The 6,000-nt window shown below is 43.6% G+C and overlaps 1 long non-coding RNA gene across 1 annotated transcript; it reads right to left on the reverse strand.

The window, feature by feature from the left end:
* Positions 1–3,457: 3,457 nt before the first annotated feature.
* On the reverse strand, positions 3,458–4,322 carry LOC111838764 (uncharacterized). The gene is made up of 3 exons (XR_011990203.1): positions 4,227–4,322; positions 3,988–4,041; positions 3,458–3,598 (listed from the first exon to the last, which is right to left on the reverse strand). It is a non-coding gene; the product is annotated as an uncharacterized lncRNA (long non-coding RNA).
* Between the last annotated feature and the right edge of the window lie 1,678 nt (positions 4,323–6,000).

A 6,000-nucleotide genomic window follows, 5' to 3' on the forward strand; every position in this document is an offset into this window, starting at 1 on the left:
AACGCGTGGTCATGAAGATGAAAACGCAGCTGCAAGTCATGCTGACTAGACACACACTGGTGCAGAAGGTTTAGCTATCAGACATTGCTGACCACTCTATCATCAGATTACTTACTTATTTGTCTGGGGGCCGCCATCGATGTGCCTGGGACAGCCTTCCACCTCAGGGTAGACCTGGTAGTCCTCCAGCATGACAGACATCCGTGCAGTGAGGGAAGATGGTGACCCGCAGCTCCCATGGTAAAGCCACCACCAGTGTCACAGTCACAACCTCACCTGAGGTTGGTGCACGAAGTCTACAGGGCTGGCAGGACACTGAGGTGTGTGTACATTGCTGCAACATTTGCAAGATACAGAAGGGTCCTAACCAGCAGTCCCAGGCTCCTCTGCAGTCATACCTGGTGGGCACCGTGTGGGGGTGGATGTCCTGGGCCCCTTGCCCTGCATGGAGGCCAGGAACTGCTACATGCTGGTTCCCATGGAAGTGGCTTGAGGCATACATGACCCCTAACCAGACTGCCACCCTCACAGCAGCGAAGCTCCTGGAGTTCAATGAGGTGTGTTGGCGGCTGGGGATCGTGAAGACCCGCACCTCCCCCCTTCATCCCCAGAGTGACGGGCTGGTGGAGCAGTGACCAAACTACACCTGCTCCAAGGGAAACTCCCTCTTAGGGTATACTAACATTAGTCAATCTGTACCGTGCAGTTCAGTTGATTTGACTATTGTGATCACTCCAGTCTGTGCCCAAAAGGAATGGATCGGATTGGCTGTACAGATTGCATCATTTTTTTTTCTACAAGACTATGTTGTGAAAAAGTTGTGTGTAAGAAGAATATTGGGAGGCTGTCCAGTGCCATGGTTTGATTCTTGTCCCTAATCTGTATGAGTGGATTTTGCTTGTTCTCCCTGTGTTTATGTCTTCCTCATTTAGGAGCTCTGGGTGTCTCCTTGGGGGTATTCCAGAAAGCTTGGTTAACTTACCATTTGGTAAATCTTAACCTCTGGGTTGATATACCCCAAACCCGCATACCATGAGTATGTCGGTTCCAAAACACCTGAGAAGAGTAAGTTCAATCAACCTCCTATCGGTTACCCAGAGTTAATGCGCGTGCACCGTGCATACATAAAGACGTTTTCAATTGATCGCCGATTTCACGAGTCAGAATGGAAAATCAAAGTGAAAAAAAGAGAGCGGCATACTTCACAGAGGCGGAGTTGGAAGTTTTAATGCACGCATATGAGGAATTCAAGCCAATAATAATGAAAAAAAGCAATACGGCTGCATCGGCTAAAGAAAGAGTTGGCTTGGCAAAAAATAACGGACAGAGTAAATGCGTGTGTATTAAATTGCAAATTTGACATCGCCTCCCCTTTTATTATAATGCAAAATAATTAAACACTTAACAAGGCAAAAAATTAAGGATACAAAATCAAGTTACCTGCACATTGATACTATGAATAGATTTCCTCCGCTATCTCGCTGTACTTGTATAGTGACAATAAAGACATCTATCTATCTATCTATCTATCTATCTATCAACATAGTCTCCCTCATTTATTGAAGGAGCTTTAATAGGAATGTAGGTGCCATCAATGCACCCAATTATGAATGAATGAATGCCTTTTATTGTCACTATACATGTATTACATGTATTCCAAATTACATTTGGAAACCCTGAAATAGAAAGTCATATATGGAAGTATCAAGTGTGTGTGTGTGCAGGATGAATACATGTAGGCTATAGATATAAATAGTATGACTATATATTAAATATGCATCATAGATTTTACTACAAAGGACAAACCTACCACTCTGTGGAATTCCTCTTTAATAACACGCAGAGCTCTATGGACAGGGAACTGTACAAACGTATGTAAGAAGCGTTAAGTACCAGACATACTGTAGTGAACGGCTCTGGGCGTGGTCGCTCCTTGCGATGTTAATGGGGAACACCTGTGATTAGGATTGGGGGTGGGGGGAGGGGAGGGGGAGTTATAAAGAGGACGTCTATTTCGGGGGGGGGAGAGTGTTCTTTGCGCGGTGTTTTGTAGAGAAACTTTGGGGTGCTGGAGAGCTGTCAGCAAACTGTGGTGTGTCCGTCGCCGGTGGTAGACCGGCCGCGGATGAAGCTAGTTAGTTACGGGGGGGGGTAATGTTTTGAAGGATAGGCATCGTGATTTAAAAGGCTGGCAGCAAGGTACAGCGGGTTAAAACGACCCCTGTTGATCAAGGAACCCCAACTTCCCCTTCCCTGGAGAATGCGGGGGGGCCGGGTGTGCTTCTTCCCAGGGGAGTAACCGCTTTTAATATTGTATATCTGGAATGAATGAGAGTATGTATGTGTGTATGAATTTTATCCCCGGATTACGGTCGTGAGTAGGAGGGCGGGGTTAGAAGGTGCATCGGGAATGGTTTGTTTGCCGTGTGTAAGGGTTTGCACGAGTGTTGTGATTCTAAGCTTGCTGTGCTGCACACTTGGATTCTGAGTGGAGTGGGGGGGGAATTGCGGTTGTATCATTCCTGGTGAGATGTGTGTCAGCCCTCGGGAAGGGGTTGTAATCCGGAGAAATATTTAATAAAGATTTTCTCATATTTTGGCGTCCTTATTTGGCTGGACCTCCCCAGCCTCTTTAAATAAAAAAAGGTGGTGGCAGCGAACTTTGACAAGGTGCTCTAGTGAGTATACTTGTTACAATACTGTGCGAACGGCTCTACACACAGTTGCCTTTCCTATATGCTCTGTGTCGCCCATATTGTACAAAAAATGCCCTGACGCCAAAAACCGAAGTGCTATGCACAGGATGTTTTCTGTGCTAAGCACAGACCCGCGGTTTGGGTTTGTGACATTTGCAATATGCGGTTTCAAGAGATGTTAAGTAAATGAACGATTCTTTTGAAAACTGATAACGCTTTTTCAAATAATCATTAGGAAATGACAAGACATCAATACGCGGTCTTATAACTGTCTCCCGGCGAAAAAAACCTTGTATAATTTATGCCTCCACGTTCACAGGATCGTCATCAAAAGGGCACGCCATGCTCAGTAACCTTCTGCAACAAACTTACCCTGGAACATAACCTGCTCAGTAGCAGGTTATCTTCAGGGAGTAAGCTGCTATGGTTACGTACATACCCAGAAAGTTAACCTCCGTTTTTGGAACCGAAAGTTGAGGTTATCCACTAACTTACCCTTAAACTTACCCGGGTATGTCACATAACCTGCTTTCTGGAATACCCCCCTTGTCTCTGAAGATTTGATGTCCTTGTGATGTCCTGTCTGCAGTGCCCTAAGCATCCTGGGATTGGCTCCAGGAAGGTTTAAGGGGTTTCAGAATCACTCAGAGGCATTTCATAACCAAGGTCCCAAGAATACATCAGAATCCAATAATGTGACACGAAATTCAATCTTTTTTTTATTTGTATTAAAAATAAAACACAATAGAAATCATAAACAGCTTTTGTCATTCTCCTTCAGTACATCAATGAGCATCAACATCATCATTTCAGGGCCCATCTGACAGGGGCTGGAGGCGTCTTGCCGTTTTCTATTTCTGAGCCACGGCGCTGTAGACGACCTCGTGTGGATCTGCTGCAGCCTGGGGAAGCAGACAGAAGGTCTGAGTTTAGCTAGAGGTGCATTTCAGCTTTGGGGTTGCAGCTGTGCAGGTGGGTCATTGTACTGATTGACTGACAGTGCACTATAACATATTTTGCAAACAGCTACGTACATTGTTGATTGGTATGTAGAGTTTACCAAAGTAGCGACTTTTAAACTGGACAGTTAGCCTTTCCAACGTTATACAAAATGATACTGCACATGAATGTATAACATTACAGCCATTCTCTAAATGTAATGTGTCTGTCCATTAGTCTGTGAACATCAGTGCACCGGTAATTTATTCACATCCTGAGTGAAATGGGGGCATAGATGCCTGTTAGCTAAAGACAACAACAGTGTGAGGCTCCAGGAGTGAAAGGGAAACACCTTTTTCCTCTGTGTGGTCGTGTTGCTGTAGATCACATTTGGGTCGGCTGAGGTCTAAGGGAGAACATACAGTGTTACTGGGTTGTATTATATTTCCAAGCTGAATAAACCCAACTAAAATGCATGAATTTTTATTTATACCACAATGTTTGTGCAACTCAAGTAAATTTATGATTTGATAGAAATATTGTTTCCTGATGGATGAGTCTCAGTTTACGTTCAGGTCTCCAGGCTCTTACCATGATGTCTAATGGCATGACCTGGGTAGATGAAGGAGCTGCATTTCTGGCCTTTGCAGTTACTGAGATGTATGTCACTTCATCCCCTGGGTCTACAGACGGCTGGAGACGGAAAAAACACAGTAAATGGCTACTGTAATCATGTACCATTATAGTGTTACACTATATAATTACAGAATGGATACATACTGTAGATGGAAACTGTAATCATGCACCGTTACTGTTACACTGTATAAGTACAGAGATAACACACACTGTAAATGGGTATTGTAATCATGTACCATTACTGTTACAGTTTAAAACTGCAGATTCAGTTAACTAATGCAAATTAAGAACATTAGAACTATACAAACGAGAGGAGGCCATTCGGCCCATCGAGCTCGCTTGGGGAGAACTTAACTAATAGCTCAGAGTTGTTAAAATCTTATCTAGCTCTGATTTAAAGGAACCCAAGGATTCAGCTTGCACTATGTTATCAGGAAGACTATTCCATACTCTGACTACACGCTGTGTAAAGAAGTGCTTCCTTAAATCCAGTTTGAAATGTTCTCCCGCTAATTTCCACCTATGGCCACGAGTTCTTGTATTTGAACTAATGCTGAAGTAACTATTCGGTTGAACAGCATCCAAACCTGTTAGAATCTTATAGACCTGGATCATTTCCCCCCTCAGTCTCCATTGCTTGAGGCTGAAAAGATTTAGCTCAACTAACCTTTCCTTGTATGACATTCCTCTAAGACCAGGAATCATTCTTGTGGCCCTACGCTGCACCTTTTCTAAGGCCGCAATTTCCTTTTTAAGATATGGTGACCAAAGCTGCACACAATATTCTAGGTGAGGTCTCACCAAGGAATTGTATAATCTTAGCATTACCTCCCTTGACTTAAACTTCAGAATAGGAGCTCAGCATTTGATTCACCAAAGGTTGTTCTCATTAGCATACAATAAAACATTCGACTACACAGGTTGTCTTTATGCATAAGCGTAACATTTCAAGTGTAATGCATTCAGTACATTTTATAAAACACATCATTTTCCTACCAAAAAACATATGAAGATAAGACTGTGTATAATTACATGTCACAGTGCTCAGAGCAGCAGGACAAGTGCTATGAAGATGTCTGATGGAGAGATAAGATTGCTAAAGGATGCCATGCATGGTGTGTGGTGTAAGAGCTCATGCTTATTAGCATGATCTGCTCATTGCTGTGCTGCGGTTTTCACACCTTCAGCTCTGCTAAGCCACACTTATATGGCAGAAGACCAGACCAGACTGCAGTGGACAATTCACAGCTGGACTCCGTGTCACACAAATGTTCACACAAAGCACCTTAAATGAGATGTCCAAAGATACACTTACACTGAGGGCAGCTGTGTTTTCTCGATTCCTGTTTCTGGCCCGTACCACCTCTAAAAAGAAAAACAATGGTAATTTAGTTAAAACTGACTCAGTTGACTTTGTTATATATAGCAGTCAGAGGTTTTCAATAAAGTTTCGAAAGCGGCCATCCTCACCGGATCTTTTCCTCAGTATCATGGTAACCAAGACAACAGTGAGCAACAGCAACACTCCTACAATCCCCACAGAGAGCAGCAGTGTGGTGTTACTGGGGAAATAAACATGATGGATTTCATGTTATCTGGGTTTTATCTCCCCAAGATCTGCATACGAATCACACCCAGCAAACATGTATATTTGTAGGGTATCAATCTAAAGATGGAGAGGGAAGGTACAGTAAGGAGCGTGCGCTGATACAGCGTGTTGTCGCACCAC

Source organism: Paramormyrops kingsleyae, chromosome 4 (assembly GCF_048594095.1).
Source record: "Paramormyrops kingsleyae isolate MSU_618 chromosome 4, PKINGS_0.4, whole genome shotgun sequence".
In the NCBI taxonomy this organism is placed as follows: domain Eukaryota; kingdom Metazoa; phylum Chordata; class Actinopteri; order Osteoglossiformes; family Mormyridae; genus Paramormyrops; species Paramormyrops kingsleyae.